Source organism: Diabrotica virgifera, chromosome 4, assembly GCF_917563875.1.
Source record: "Diabrotica virgifera virgifera chromosome 4, PGI_DIABVI_V3a".
NCBI classification, from domain to species: domain Eukaryota; kingdom Metazoa; phylum Arthropoda; class Insecta; order Coleoptera; family Chrysomelidae; genus Diabrotica; species Diabrotica virgifera.
This window is the reverse complement of record NC_065446.1, coordinates 101966642-101984754: the sequence shown is the minus strand read 5'-3', so window position 1 is coordinate 101984754 and position 18113 is coordinate 101966642. Positions and strand designations below refer to the sequence as shown.

General features: G+C 32.8%; 1 protein-coding gene across 1 annotated transcript in view; it reads right to left on the bottom strand.

The window, feature by feature from the left end:
• LOC126883876 (uncharacterized) overlaps positions 1 to 18113 on the bottom strand; it is a 123221-nt gene that overhangs the window by 72095 nt on the left and 33013 nt on the right. The window lies entirely within an intron of this gene.

The following is an 18113-nucleotide window of genomic DNA, read 5'->3' as shown; positions in this document are numbered from 1 at the left end:
GCAACAAAAATTACGTGAAATTTTATTGGGTTTGCCGTGAAAATATTCAATCATAAATAATTTTTCGAAAATAAACACATATTAATCTCGACTGACCCTTAATTTATTAATACTGGTTGATAATTCAAAATACCTACGTAGTTAAGATTGTTGCTGTGTTTAATATTAATAAAAACATACAATATTCTATCTAGTTGGCTATGACTTTGACACTAAATATGTTTAAACATTTGCTTTGCTTAAACATTCTACTATTTTTGAAGTTCCAGTTGCTTTGCTGCCATTACTAATATGAATTTTTCTAATGAGGAACTGATTCAGATGTTTTTTCTTCTAGGGGAGTATAACAAAATAAAAATGATAAAATGAATTAAATGTTAGTGTTACTGAGAATCTGCATATTAGTATGACCGTTCTCGACGTCGAAACTATTCTAGTAAAAGACTAAGTTTTCAATTAATGGCATATAAAACAACATAATGTTACTCTACATCCCACCAGACTGAAAACAATGGGAAACTTCTCTGGTTACACCTACGAGGCTTCTACAATTTGCAAGCCATAACGGATGCTGAGACTAAGGAAGATGAGGGAATTTTACAATTTCTTATTTACGTCCCATCTGCTCAACGCGGTAAAGTTCCAACGAGAATGGTTCCCTTCGTACTCCAATCAGAGTAAACATATAAAATCAAAAATGAATAACCATTTTTAACTTCGTTGCAAAACGAAAATACAGTTGCATCATATTCTAGTCCAATCAGAGAGTGCAGCAAGCACCTCTACCGGTTTCGAAACTTATTAGTCTCTCATCAGGAGGCACATATGCTGCTCTCTCTGATCCAACCAAATCAAACCCCGGCGTTTTGTCACGGATTACAACGAACGAAATGGCATAGATGCCCTAGCCGCAACTGCTAGCAAAAGACTAAGTTTTCAATCTAATGGCATATAAAACAACATAATGTTACTCTACATCCCACCAGACTGAAAACAATGGGAACCTTCTCTGGTTACACATCCGAGGCTTCTACAATTTGCAAGCCATAACAAGCCATTGTTTTCAGTCTGGTGGGAAGTAAAGTAACATTATGTTGTTTTATATGCCATTAGATTGAAAACTTAGTCTTTTGCTAGCAGTTACCGCTAGGGCATCTATGCCATTTCGTTCGTTGCAATCCGTGAATACACGCCGGGGTTTGTTTTGGTTGGATCAGAGAGAGCAGCATATGTGCCTCCTGATGAGAGACTAATAAGTTTCGAAACCGGTAGAGGTGCTTGCTGCACTCTCTGATTGGACTAGAATATGATGCAACTGTATTTTCGTTTTGCAACGAAGTTGAAAATGGTTATTCATTTTTGATATTCTAGTAAACTTTGAAAAGTTTCTCTTCTTGGTTGTCGTCTATCAATGAGTTGCAGATGATAAATTATGATTTGTAGTAGTACATTTTTGTTATACTCTCATAGAACAAAAACTTTACTAATCAGTTCCCAATTACAAAAATTTATATTAGTAATGGCAAATACTATTGACTGTAATACATCCAACTCCCACAGAAATCTGGAAGCACGTTGCCACTAGCGCGCTAGTGCCACTGTCGGCTTGAAGTGAATCTACGTTTTGTAATTGTAAAATTTGACGTAAACATTCAAATTTAATTTTATAAATTTTTGAATAACGAGCTAATTTTGCTAAATCAAATTAAAATAAAAAGAGTTCAAACACTTATACAAAAACAATAATAAAGCAATTTTATAAATGTAAGGTTAGATTGCTCTGGTTATCACCGCACACCACTAGATGGCGCTATATTGCTTGCTTACTCAAATGTAATGGGAAATGTCAAGAGTTGTATGTATTACAGTCAATAGTATTTGGTAATGGTAACAAAGCAACTGGAACTATAAAAATAATACAATGTCTAATGGTTTAATCAAGTTTAGTGTCAAAGCCATAGCCAACTAGGTAGAATATGGTTTGTTTTTATTAATTTTTTATGCACCAACAATCTTAACAACATAGGCATTTTGGTATCTCATCCAATATTAACCAATTAAGGATCATTCTAGATTAACATGTATTTATTTTCAAAAAATTATTTATGATTGAATATTTTCACGGCAAACCTAATAAAATTTCAAGTAAGTTTTGTTGCAATTAATGTTTGGCTTAAAGAACTACAAATAACTTACAAATTAAAGCAATTAGCTGTAGGGAATGCTTAAACAATAAAAAAGTACTATAAAATATAACTTCATTACAATACTAAAATACAGGGTGTTCTATTTAAGAAAACTCAGAAAATACTCATTCCGGGTTTCAACCAACCCTGTTTACTAAAATTAAACATTTCGCTATATTAAGGCTATCGGTAACATTACTAGAATGTCATTCTACTTGAAAATGTCATCATTAACTTAAAGAGATGGCTTTTGAATGTTCTTGGATAACTGTTATTTGTAAAATTGCAAATTATTAATTCAGTTAATAAATGTGATTATTTCATTCATAGGAGATTCTGACCAATAGAAAGCTACAGACATGCAAATTAAGGTGAAAATTCCACACCTGTAATTTTGAACCAATCAAAATACGTTATTTTGACAGATCACCATGGCAACGGAGGTATTTTATCGGAAATTTTTTGCTCGTGGGGTACCCAACAGCGAATTATAGTGGAAATTTTTTGACGTTTACAATAACAGAACATTTTTGACAGACTGGTTTTTATTTGTTTACATAATTTAAAATAAAACGCCAAAAAATAATTTCACTTGTAGTTACTCAAAACTTATGTAAAATTGAAGAATATACTATTTTCTATCTTGAAATGGTATTCCCATGCAACTACAATGAGTAGAAATTACGAATTTGAAAGCCTAAATAATTGCTGACAAAGCTATGGCGCGCTATTAATCTGTTCATGCAGCTTTGGATTTTCAAATGCAAATTTGGTGTGGAATTTTCTTACCGAATACCACGCGAAGTCAAATTAATATCCGGAAATTTTTTTTTGATCATGAATATTTTTAGAAAATTTCCGGAAATAATTTGACCTCTAGTGGTATTACTAGTGATAATTTTTGATAATCTCCCGTCGTTAAGCATATTACATCAGATGCCCTTCGTTGCTACGAAAAAATACATTCAGTGACATTAATGACAAATGTTTTAAAAATTATAAAAGTGATGACTTTCAACCGTCAAATACATATTTATAACAACTGTGTGTTTAATTTCACTAATTGGTACTTACATATATAAATTACAATAACATTTTGGTTTTGAACAGTTTTATTCATGAAAAAATCGCAACAAATTGCACTCGAACTCTAAAATTAATATAGAATTTTTGCCCTCGTGACACTTTGACATAATTTCACTCGCCTTCGGCTCGTGAAATTAAAACTGCCAAAGTGACACTCGGGAAAAATTCAATAATTTTAGAGCTCTTGTGCAATTACTACTGATAATTTTTTCACTAACTATGTATTCAGTGATTGTAATAAATTATATGTACAATACTCAATCGAGAAAAGAGGAAAAGTTTTAAAGTGATTTTTTAATAATATATTATAACTATGGAACGCTTACAATTTTGAACATCTTTAACAACAAAATACTTGGATCACAGAATATATTATCCTGATGTATTCTCTGCTTGGATCTTCCACAAATAATACACAATAAATACCTTTTTATTAAGTTCACGTCTTAAATCAATTATTTATCAAATACACTATATTTCAATATTATTTAATCAACAACGCAAAATATTCCCGATGCCATGTCAAATATTTAAAATTGTCACTGATTGTCACTGTTTGACTGACAATTATGCTGACAATATTCTATTCGACTGAGTGCGTTGTAAGACAAAGATAGATTTGGAAAATATTACCACGGACATTGTGTTCATTTTTTTTTGAATCCTGAAAAAACCAATAAATATTTTTGAAAAATTTAAACGCTGAATGAAAGACTAAATTATTACCGAGGGCAGAAAGTACCTTAGAATAAATAAAAAATTTATTTTGAATGAGATATTTGAAATTAAAAATCACACTAAATTTTCTGTTAGTTTTTCACCCCTGTAACTTATTAAAATAAACATTATAGAAGTTCTCAGGAACTTTCGGCCCTCGCTAATAACGTAGTCTTTCATTCTGCGTTTAAATTTTTCACAAAAATACTTATTAGTTTTCCCAGGATTCGAAAAAAATGAATCCCTATTTGAATAGCATTGCAGCCGAAAATACGTACCCATCCTCTTAATAATTTTTGATAGTAATAAACTATATAAAAAATCACTTGAACATAAATGGAGGTTTCGATATTAAATCAGTACAATTCTACAGGGTGTGAAGTTTGCTACAAAATTTATAAAAAACCGTAATTATCTTTTAAACTACTCTGTATAATATTACAAAACCTCATATTTTAAGAAAGAAGACATCGAACAGAATCGAAAAATGTAAAAATATACAGGGTGTCTTTAAAAAAAACGAAGTTACAATCAACTTCCGGTATAACCGGAAGTAGCAAAAAGACCAAAATATTTTCATTAAATAGCTCATACCTCAAAACCCCTGTGTTCCAATTTTCATGATTCTCTTACCTTTAGTTCTCGAGATATTTCTAATAGGCCCTTTATCTGCCTTACCCTATATATACACCGTTCTTAGGCGTCAACGCCCTTCGGTAGGGATCTATGGAGGAGTATCACCAAGCCACAAGCCCTTATCCCTTGCAGTACCGCTCCTCCATAGGCCGATCAGACGCTAGTTTATTCCAGACCAAATCGTAGACTCTCTTGAGTTTTATGCTAAGCGTTCGCCTTTTATTAATTTCATGACCTAGCTGAGCCTCGAACCAGCGATCGCAAATCTCAAATCCACTAAACTTGTCGATCGACTGCGCCTCAGCTAACTGGACGGTCAAGACAGACTTTTAATAAGTTACAGGGGTGAAAAAAAAAAGAGAAAATTTAGTGCGATTTTTAATTTCAAATATTTCATTCAAAAGAAACTTTTTGTTAATTCTAAGGGACTTTCGGCCCTCGGTAATAATGTAATTTTTCATTCTGCGTTTAAATTTTTCAAAAATATTTACTAGTTTTCTCAGGACTCGAAAAAAATTAATGTATTTAAATAACATTAGACCAAGATTTTGCAGTGTGCTTTATTATGGAGCTGAATCTTGGACATTAAATTGAAATGCAATAAATCGACTTAACGTGTTTGAAATGTGAACATTTCATGGGTAGATAGAGTCACGGATATAGAAGTGTCAAGGAGAATAGGCAGAGAGAGAGAGAGAGAGGGAACACAATAAAATAAAGGAAATTGCAATGTCTCGGACATGTGATGAGAGGGGAAAGATAAAACATCTTGAGACTCATAATTCAAGGAAAAATAGAGGGTATGAGAAGCGTAGGAAAGACTCTGGTTTCCTGGTTGAAGAACTTGAGATAATGGTTTGGTTGCAGCTCAAGGCAATTGTTCTGAGCAGCTGCCTCGAAGGTCAAAATAGCCATGATGATTGCCAACCTTCGTTGCGGAGATGGCACTTCAAACAGTAGAAGATTTTGCGCCTACCTCTATCAAAACGGAAAACGCGTTCCAAGATTGTAGTTTTAATTGTGAATATTTTGTTGAATTATTTGGCACACATTCATACAACTAATAAATAATAAATAAAGCTACCATAAGCTTTCAAAATTTTCTTATACTAGTTAACCCGTTCGCTACCAAGGGGTATATGTTTCGTCCTCATAGACCAAGCTTTTTAAAATTGCCATTATGTGCACTGCGACCTCCGGCTCACGGGTGAGACGCTGGTCTATGGGAAAAATCGATGTAACTCATATTATGCGTCGCTTGGTAGCGAACGTGTTGAAGTTTATTTTTCAAATTTTTGCCGCCGTATTTTTTCTTCCGCAAAATAGCGCCCTCTAGTTAATAAGATTATAGAGCAGGGAGTTCGATTCGACCTCACATATAATATAGGTTATTTAATAGAACTCTGTAATTTTCGAAAATGTTCAATCTAAATAATACTTACAATAGTTCTCATTCAGATCAAAAGATGACGCAAGTTTAAATTTATTTTATAGTGTTTAAATTTATTTCCTTCAGTGCCCTCTATATCTTAATATTTATATTAAGCACCAAAGTGCACCATCGTGAATTGGAAAGAAAACTTTAATATTGTAGAAAACGTTTATACTTATAAAGGAAGTCACATGGGGAATAAATATAGGGAACAGAAGTTTTTTACTAAATTAGTAAAAGTTAGTAAATAAGTGTGACAAATTTCAGAGGGGATTCTGCATGAAAAATAATAAAAGTTTGCTTTATAAACGTATGCCTGTAAATGCTTCTTTTCCAATATACGGAGTGTTGAAATTTTTGCTACCAACCGGCGATTTATTTATTGCTCCGAAATCGGTTGAGATATGCAAATAAAATTTGGTGAGGTTTAAGAGACAGTTACTGCGCATGGTTTGACATATAATTAAAAATTTTATATTCATCATTCACCTGTTTGATCAAGTTAAGGAACGAGTCTGAAAAATATAATGTCATGAAAAATAAAATCAAACTAAGAGGCTACAGACAAGGAAAAATATATATTAACGAGGACATGAGCAAGAAGGAGAGGGGTATACAAGGAAAAATAAGAATTAAGGCAAAAGAAGAAAAAAGCAAGGGGAAGAAAGTTAAAGTAAGGTTTCAAAAAATAATAATAGATAACGAAGAATGGATATGGGACAATGATGCGGATAAACTAATACCTGAGATAAGCAACAAATACCCAAGAACAATCCATCCAAAAAACTGATAAGCGAATTGGACGGAGAGACATTGGTGACGACCAGGAAAGGACATGGAACATCCAGTAATATGAAAGAGCAATCAACGAGGAAAACTAATAACAAGGAAGAAAAGAAAAATGAAAACAAATGTCAAACGAGAATAGGTACATGGAATTTAACCTCGATATCAGGAAAGGAACGTGAATTAACAGAGGAAATGGAAAGATTTGAGCTGCAGTTGATAGGAGTAAGCGAGACGAAAAAAGTAGGAAATGGAATTGTCGATATTGGAGGGCAGCACTAGAGTTGCACAAGTTTGACTTGAATGTTTGAACTTGACTTGAGTTTGACTTAATTTCAATTCAAACTCAAGTCAATCCTTCCGACAAATAATTCAAGTCAAGTCAAACTGGTCAATCGTACAGATTTGAAAATTCAAACTGTTTGTCAAACTAGTTTGAAAAAGTTTGTAAAATAATTTATTTCGTACAGATATACTTTTTTGTTGAGATAGACATGTTAGTTGCCAATTACGATAAGAAATTTAATAACACAATGAGTTCCATATAAAGTAACTTGATATTTGATATAGGAAGCGATTATAGTTAAAACAGGGTAATAAATTTCTTAAAAATGATTGCTGTATGCTTAGAATTGCTTGCAAGTTTCGTTTTATCGATATCACTATTTTATATTTTTATTTGAGTGTTATTGCTAGATTAAAACAAAGAATTCGTTGAATGGTTTTTTTATCATAACAAGTGTAATTTAGTCTACTTTAACAAAAATTTATGAAGGAACAACAAAATATAATATTTTTAATAGAACAGGTTTAATGCATTTTTTGGGACTTTTCAATTTTGTTTTAAAGAATTAGTTTACTATTTGTCATTTTATAACGCTGTTCTTTATTTTTACATATTATGCACTTTGCAATTTTCATGGTTTTGAAATCGCCTGCCGCAACATAAAATAAATCAGTATATATATTTTTCTTAATTATTAATACTGCTTCGACTACAGATTGTTTCTCTTAACTTTTGCAGTGGGAATACCTTCAAAATCAGACTCAGTTTGTTCCGGTACTTATTCTGAGCCGAAAAATGTCCAGGTTCAGATATTATCTCACAAAGCACACACTTCAAGACGAACGTAATAAACAAGCCAAACATATACGTCTAAATATGAACTACAACTACGGGTGGATAGGGAAATTCCTCCACCCCCTCCCAGGAAGGTCCAAAAAATTTTTTTGACAAATTTCAAAAACTTAATGCATCTACATTAATTTATTTAAAATTTAAATCCAAACATAACATTATTTGTAGCCTGTATCCGAAAAAAATTTAAAACCAATAACCCTATGGTCAGTTTTGAATTTTAGAAAATTGTCGTGTTTTACAGGGAACTGCAGGTTGGTACCAGATGTTGTTTTCGATGAGATAAATGCCTCTGTTAATAAAAGAAAGTCATAGAAACTCCAAATGGCTATTTTGAATTGTCCATTGATAAACCAAATAGTATTTTTTGCAACCATTAAGGGCATAGGCGTAACATGTCCCTGTAAAAATATTCAATGTGTTTTAAATGTATTTATTTTTTCGAATCCTGAGAAAACTAATAAATTTTTTTGAAAAATTTAAACGCAGCATGAAAGATTACATTATTTCTGAGGGCAGAAAATCCCTGAAAACTTCTATAATGTTTAGTTTAATAAATTACAGAGTAAAAATAAAAGGGAAAATTTAGTGTGATTTTTAATTGAAATATTTAATTCAAAAGAAACTTAGATATTATTTATTCTAAGGGATTTTCGGCCCTCGGTAATAACGTAATCTTTCATTCTGCGTTTAAATTTTTCAAAAATACAGGATTCGAAAAAAAAAATGAATATCTACATTTAAAACACATTAAAAATTTTGATAGGCGACATTTTGCACATGTCCCCTTAACGAGAACTCGAACTAACAAAGCGCTTTATTCCTGTTCGAAAGTCAAACTATCCGTGTAGATTTATTTCTTCATATTACAAGTTGTAAGACTCCCGTTTAGTAATTCCTAAGTTCTTTATATCTTGAATGTACTGATCTCGTTACTGGTTAATTTTTTAAGTGAAACTTTTTATTAAATATAATGTATTAGATTATAAACCTGGTACATTCCAGGTCAAATCACTCAGACAAAAACTTTTGGATCTCAGATTTGTCTGAAACTTAGTGTATAGCTTCTGCTTAATTCTTCTTTTCTTTCTCTCAAAATACCATTTTAAGCGATTTTACAGTGATTTGGTATTTATTTAAACAAATTTGCATTTTTATCGTAAAATATCAATAGAAAAAATAATGTTTTAATAGTAGGGACTCAAAAATTCATTATAACGCATTATAACAAGTTATTTTAATTAAAAATAAGTTTTTGATCCAATTTTTGATGGCACAAAAAATTATAATAAAAGAAATTAGAGGAGATCATATTTTTAACAATTTCAATCCTTACTCTTTTTGTCTAAAAGTTAAAAATGGCGGAGATATTGAGCAAAAACGGTTCTCCTTTAAAATCAAGATGACGGAATTCATTCGCGATTTTAAATTTACACTACTATTGACCCCCTAAAGATTAGAAAAATAGAATCTTGCTTGGGTAGCTCGGCATGCAAGATCAAATGCTAACCCGACTGAACTATATATAATTTTGACTCTGATATTATTGAATGTAACTTTTCTTGTATTGTAAAACTATATAAATTCATCGAACCACTTAAAGTCCTGTGTTTTGGCTATGTGTGGGCAAATTTTCAGCCAAATCGAATAACTTATATTTTGGGAATGGAGGAACATGTAAAAATAGTATTTTAACGTTTTCTACACTAAAATTAGATCAAAAACTTGTTTTAAATAAAAAAACCTGTTATATTGCCTAATATTCACATTTTTGAGTCCTTCTATTTGTTTAAATAAACACCAAATAACTGAAAAATCACTTAAAATAATAGTTTGAGAAAAAAAGAAGAAGAAGAAAACGTTTCGACCATCAATGTCTTATTTTTACCCCCGCCCCCCACAGGCAAATTTCTAGATCCGCCATTGGCGGAGTAGCAGGGAGAATTGGAAATAAACACGTTGCCCAATATGATATTCAAACTTCAAACTGTTTGAAGAAGTTTGATTTCAAGTCAAACCTAAAGATATCGAATTTTACAAAAAAAGTTTGGTTTTCAAGTCAAGTCAAGTTTGCTGAATAAAATCAAACTAGTTTGACTTGATGCATCTCTAGGCAGCACATACTATACTATTCCGGAGTTCAGATAGGACAAAGGGCAAAAGAAGGCGTGGGAATAGTTGTAACGAAAGAAATGGATAGAAGAATAACCAAATTCAAACCAGTATCATCAAGAACCATATACATAAAAATAGAGTTAGAAAAAGAAGAATGTCACATAATACAGGTATATGCACCGGTAGAAGGAACAGAGCATGAAAAAACAGAACTATTCTATGATGAGATACAGAAACTTATTGATGAGATACAAGAGGAAAGCAAAAACATCATTTTACTAGGAGGCTGGAATGCACGAATAGGAAATGATGAAAATATGGCATTAGGCTGCTTGGGAAGGTATGGTGAAGAGACGATAAATAGAAATGGTAGAAGAATGATAAGTTTCTACCAAATAAATGACTTGTTAATAGGTAATTCTTTCTGGTATCAACCGAGAAACGAAAAATATACATACTTAGCAGAAGAAAGAAATGCGAGAAGCATAATTGACTACATAGTATATCCTCGAGACGCAGAACTAACGATACAAAATATAAAAACAGAGAACGAAGCCGAACTCGGTACCCAGCACAGACTAGTGACAGCAGAGATACACATGAAACTAATGGAAATAATAGAGAGTCCTCAATATACAAGAATAGCAATACATAAAATGAAAAAAATGGAAATGAGAAAGTTATACCAAAGAGAGACAGATAAAATACTGGAAGAGCATGAAAACAATGAGGAAATATGGAATATGGAAGAGAGATGGAAAAAATTGAGAGATACGTTATGGAACACTGCAAAACAAATATGTGGAATAAGAAAGAATGGGAAGAATAATGAAAGAACGGGATGGTGGAATAAGGAAATAAAGCAAGCTGTAAAAAAGAAGAAAGAAATGTGGAAGCGATACATAAACACAAATGAAGAGCAAGACAGAGACGAATACAGAAGACAGAGAAATATAGTGAAAGAACTAGTAAAAGATGCGAAGAAGAAGAGCTGAAAGGAATTCGGTGAAGAATTGAACGAAGGTTTTGGGAATAACAATAAACAGTTTTGGAATAAAATATGAAGCATGAAAGGAACAAAAAGGAAACAAATAAGAGGAATTAGAAATGAGCGAAATGAATTGAAAACAAACATACAAGACACACTAACCATATGGAATAAGCACTATAAAGAAAAATTCGAGGCAAGTAACCAACAAAATGAGGAGAGACGACAGCAGGCAAGAGAAGTGGATAGAGACAACCGAGTAGACGAAATTCATATCAAAGATATTGAAGAAGGATTGGCAAGAATAAAGATTGAAAAAGCGGGAGGTGCCGATGACATAGATCCGGAGATGATGAAGTACGTGGGCGACCGAGGCAAGCTTTGGCTACTGGAAATAATGAGGGAAGCATGGAGAACAGAAAAGATACCGGAAGACTGGGAAGAAAACTTATTGATACCAATACACAAGAAAGGAGATGAAGCGGAATGTGATAACTATAGGGATATATGCTTATCATCAGTGACATATAAAGTCTACACGGGGATAATAGAAAGGAAGCTCAGAAAAGAACTGGAAGGAAAACTAGAAGAAGAACAAGCGGCTTTTAGGAAAGAAAGAGGAACAACAGATAATATATACACACTGAGAAATATAATTGAAAGGAAAAACGAAATAGGAGAAGACTTATATATTACGTTTATAGATATTAAAGCTGCTTTTGATTCTATAAATAGAGAAGTAATATGGTCAGTAATGGAAGATCTGCAAATCCCGCAAAATATAGTAAGCGTGGTAAAAAGTACATATAGAAACGTACTTGCTAAAGTACAAATAAACGGAAATAGATCGCCAATAATAAACCTAAGGAGAGGAATAAAACAAGGGGACAGTCTCAGCCCAGTTTTGTTTATATTAGTAATGGATAGAGTAATGAAGAGCGCTAAAAGAAGGTCAAAGCAATTACAGTCAATAATAGGGTACATGAATTTAGTACCAGTGAGAATGGAGGGATTACTGTATGCAGATGACTTAGTAATAATAGCAGACAATAAAGAGAAAATGCAAAAATTAATCGATATATGGGTGGAGGAAATAGAAAATTTGAAAATGGAGGTAAATGTAAAGAAAACGAAGACCATGATAGTAACACAAAAGAAAAGGGAAGAAATAAACCAAACGATATTTAGGTGCAAAAACGAAATAATAGAAACAGTCTCGACGTTTGAATACCTTGGAGTAATAATATCAGAGGATGGAAAGATAGATCAAGAAATCTCATACAGAGCGAAAAAAGCAAATAAGATCTACTACGCACTAAATAAAACAATATTTGGAAAGGAAGAAATAGATAAAGAAATAAAACTGAAGGTATACAACGCAATCTCTGTACCAAATTTAATATATGCAAGTGAGACATGGGTAAACAATGCAAAAATAGACAGTACAATAAACGCAGCGGAGATGAAGCAGCTAAGAAAAATAGCAGGAAAAACGAAATTGGACAGAATAAGAAATGAATATATTAGACAAAGACTGAAACAGGAATCGATAATAACCAAGATACAAAAAAGAAAATTAAAATGGTATGGACACATTAAGAGAATGGACCAGGGAAGACTACCAAAGCAGGTGATGGAATCGAAAAGATATGGTAAAAGAAGGAAAAGGAGGCCAAGGAAGAGATGGATCGATCAGATTATAGAAATTGGACAGGAAAAAGGAAAAACACATCAACAAATGAAAGAGTTAGCAAAGGACCGCAAGAAATGGAAGAGATGGATAGAAGATGAATAAAACCTCCGACGCCCCTGAGGGGCATAAGGAGTTTCGAGAAAGAAGAAGAATATTCATCATTGGCACATATACAGGTCTGAATTTTTATAAAGAAAAAAATAGTACGTCAATGAGATATTTCAAATTAAAAATAATTTTTGAATCAGTTGTTGGGTGACAAAAAATCTCTCTTATCTATTTCTGATATGAGGCGCCGTTTTTATACAAAAAAAAAATGTGTGTGTACTTTGTACGTTAAGAAGTTATACTTCATTATATGATTTCAACGAAATAAATATACTTTAAACAGTTTATTTTTATTTTCTTAATTTTAATACTTACCATTTTCCAAAAATTTTTATTAAAACAATACCAAAAATAAAAAAAAGAATAAGAATCGTCCGGATTTGAACCTCGGACCTCTCGATCTATAGTCGAATGCTCTACCAATGACCCACAGTCGCTCTATTTACATGATTTCTTGAAAATAATGACAAATCACGGTAACAAATAGACGATGTGAAATATAAAAATGTTTCAATAATACTTATTATCTTACTCCCGAGAAAGAAAAATCCAAAGACACAAAAATTATAATAAATATATTTACTAAAAACACTAATACACTGCGGTGCATAAAACATCGATCCACTACAAATTTGATCATTTTTGATGTTTCGAATTTCCTAAACCTGTCGTCCGATTTAAGTGATTTTTTACCACGTTATAGCCTGATTCATTGACAATATCTCTGTAATAATATTGTTGCTAGACAGTCATCATTGTATACCGGGTGTACGAATCAAACTGTGTTTTTTTCTCAAAGTTCGCATCACCCTGTGGACTATTCTGGCATTTATAAAATACTGAAATTAAAGCCCAACTATAGCCTCAGGTTTTCTTAACATTTTCTCTTTCGATTCATTCACTTATGTTGGATAATAAAAAAGTTAGGTACTTTAACAACTGGCCATGTTCGTCATCAGTACAGGGTGATTCTAAAATATTTGCGCAAAACTTTAAGGGGTTATTGTACATGAGAAAATAATGACAATTTGCTTTATAATCATATGCCCGCAAACGCTTCGTTTCCGAGATACGGGATGTTAATTTTTTTTTACAAACTGATGATTTACTTATTGCTTTAAAATCAGTTGAGATATGCAACTAAAATTTGGTGGGTTTTAAGACGTAGTTATTGCACATTTTTTGACATACAATTAAGAGCTTAATATTTACCAGTGGCGCGCAAACGGGTATTATGACCGATAATATTACCCGTACGCACGTCAATGGTGAATATAAAATTCTTAATTGTATGTCAAAAAATGTGCAATACCTACGTTTTAAAACCCACCGAATTTATTCTGCATATCTCAACTGGTTTTAAAGCAATAAATAAATCGTCAGTTTGTAAAAAAAAAGAATGTGTGTGTACTTTGTACGCACGTAAGAAGTTATACTTCTATTATATAATTTCAACGAAATAAATATACTTAACAGTTACAATACCAAAAATTAACAATAATTACCAAAAATTAACCAAAGCTTAACAATACCAAAAATAAAAAAAGAATGTGTGTGTACTTTGTACGCACGTAAGAAGTTATACTTCTATTATAATATAATTTCAAGGAAATAAATATACTTACTTAACCCATTACCCGCCAAGCAAAGAAATACTGCAATAATATGTATATATTTGATTAAGTAGAGTAAAATAAACTTAAACATTCGTAAAAAAATTTTTTTACACTGTGATAATGGCAGGTGTCACAACAACAAAATGGTTCGTTTTCGAACCTTTGGCGGAAATGAGATATAAAAATTGAAATACACAATTTTATTTGTTGTGAAAAGTCTCAAAACATTTAGAGTGTAAATGGACCTGGAAGTTTTCATAAACAAAAATAATATGGTTTGAACATTGCCTACACCTTCTTCAGCTTCTTTGTCAAAAATGAAGTCGAACGGCCCTCTATCCTTTTTAGAAATTATTTTAGATATTTGAAGTTTACACTTTCCAATCCTGTATCTTGCACTGTGCCAGTTGCATAAATTCGACGAATCGACATATTGTCTACTGTCTACAACACTACACATCCACCCTTATGGAGCCCCCCCTCCCCCACCCTAGATTATAACAAAACTGAATACCAGAATACCCGTCTTTCTAAAGGTACGTATCCACTATGTTCGTAATATTGGACCACCGAGGCACTGCCGCACGGTCTTTGGCGCACTGTTGCACGGTCCGGGAGTGCCAACCATCCACTATGTTCACGAACCTCTTGCACTCCGCGCTCCCTGCAACTGCTCCAATCGATACGGTATGCGTTCCTCTACATATAAACCGACACCAATTGGAACGCCGAGAGGGAGCGCGCACTGTTGCACGGTCCGGGAGTGCCTACCATTCACTATGTTTACAAACCTCTGGCGCTCCGCGCTCCCTGCAACTGCTCCCATCTACATGCATGCGCTCCTCTACATATAAACCGCCACCTATTGGACCGTTGAGGCGGAGCGCACACTGTTGCATCGTCGGAGAGCGCCAACCATCCACTATGTTCACGAACTTCTTGCGCTCCGCGCTCCCTGCATTTGCTCCAATCGATACGGTATGCGCTCCCTTACATATAAACCGCCCCAGATTGGAGCGCCGAGGCAGAGTGCGCAAAATTGCACAGCCCGGGAGCGCCAAACGTGTCCACTATGTGGAGCAGTTGCAGGAGCTCGGAGTGAAAGCATAGTGGATACGTGTTTTTACACATAATAAAGAAATATCCCAACAAATTACTGCCTGTGCATCACCTTGAACTTATTCCTGATCAGACAGGATTATATGTCGACTTCCGCCAATGGTTCGTTATCGAACCATTATTTTCAAACACGAGATGTGATGACTCAGAAATTATTTTTTTTGTATTTTTATAACAATTGGTGTACATATAGGTTAAAAAAATAATGTTTTAATTTATTTGACCACAAAAGTGTTATGCCGATAAAATTACTACAGTAAAAATAAAGTTGCGTCAAAGGATTGAAAATGTCGGACATTTAGAAAATATTTTTGTGATGAAAGCATGAGTTTGGAAATTAAACAAAATTAAATTTAGTTACACTTAAATATCTTCTGGTTGCTTAAAAAATACAAAGATTAAAAAAAAAATTAACGAATTGCCAAAAAAAAATTCTACAAAAAAATGGTGCGTTTTCGCACCTTTGGCGCTAAATGGGTTAACAGTTACAATACAAAAAATTAACAATAATTACCAAAAATGAACCAAAACTTAACAATGCCAAATATTAAAAAAAAAAAAAGAAAAAAATATGAATCGTCCGGGATTTGAACCCGCAATCTCGCGATTTTTTTATCTCTGGTCAATGCTCTACCAACAAGGCCACCAAACCGCATGCTACTTACCTTTCAGATATACATAATTATACATCACGGTGACAAGTGAAATATAAAAATAGATGTTTTATTATTTTACGCCCAAGGAAGACAAATCCAAAGACACAAAATTATAATAAAAAACCTTTTAAACCACCTTTTTCAAATTCGCAAGTTGTATTATTAATATTAATGTTAATAAATGAAATATAAATATTTTGACGTTTCACAATTTGACAATTCACTTTTAACTGCAGTGCTTTAAAAATTTTAAAGCACTAGTACCTTAAAGTAGCATTTTTAACGCTCCTATGGAGTCCTAAAAATTGCATTTTTAACACGTTTGTAGAAAAATATATTTAAAAACACTAATATATTCTTTCCACACCTTTTCTGGACTGATACATACATAAATTAAAACATTTTGAAGTATAACTTCAAAAATATAATATGAAAACTATTTAAAAAGGCAGTATAACTATTAACTAACCTTTGTTGTTTCTCTTCCCACAAATTTTAAAACGGAACAACCATACATAACCAAACCGTTAACCGTCCAAACCACAGCTGCGCTACAGCTGCCATATTGGATAATTTTTGACATGTCATTTGAACATCCAATCAGAACAAAGTTATAATGCGCATGCGCCGGGATCGTAGGTTTTAACATATAAAAATTCACCCTTATATCGCGCGTAAAGAAGTATAACTTAAAAAAAAATGGATATGAATCGTCCGGGATTTGAACCCGCGATCTCTCGATGTCTGGTCCAATGCTATACCAACCGAGCTATCAAGCCCCGTGCTATTGACGTGTCGGATATAACTACACATCACGGTGGCAAATAGATCAAAGTGATGTATAAAAATAGATATTTTATTATCTTAGAAGAAGACAAATCCAAAGACACAAAAATTATAATAAATAATACATTTACTAAGAACACTAATATATTATTTTAATGACTTATTTGCGCTGATATAGTCCGTCCGCTATAACTTTTCCCATGCGGTACGATTAATTTTCAATCAAATTAAGTTAAAACAGAAAGTGAAACGTTCGCCGATGTGTGTAGTATATAGTATACAGTATACAAAATGTATATACACATCGACGTTCGTTTCAATTTATGTTTTGACTTAATTTGATTGAAAATGAATCGTACCGCATGGGAAAAGTTATAGCGGACGGACTATACATACATAATTTGAAAGATTAGCAACGAACTACATACTGTCTGTCTGGCGCATACGACAGGAAATTATAAAATTTCACCCTCGATCGTAAAGAAGTATAACTTCAAAAAATTGAACATCCCGTATCTCGGAAACGAAGCGTGTACTGACATATGATTGTAAAGCAAATTGTCATTATTTTCTCATGTAAAATTACCCCTTAAAGTTTGTCGCACTTATTTAGAAACACCCTGTACTGATAACGAACATGGCCAGTTGTTCTTTTTTTAATATTCAACATAAACGAATGAGTTGAAAGACAAAATGTTAAGAAAACCTAAGGCTATAGTTGGGTTTTAATTTCAGTATTTTATAAATGCTAGAATAGTTCACAGGGTGATGCGAACTTTGAGGACACAGTTTAATTCGTACACCAGGTATACAATGACATCGATATTACATCGATATTATTACATCGATATTGTCAATGGATAAGGCTATAACGTGGTAAAAAATCACTTAAATCGGACAACAGGTTTAGGAAATTCAAAACATCAAAAATGACCAAATTTTTAGTGGATCGATTTTTTGCACCGCAGTGTATATTCTTTTCGCACCTTTTTTGCACTGATACATAGATAACTTGAAATATTTAGCAACTAACTCCATACTGTCTGTGTGC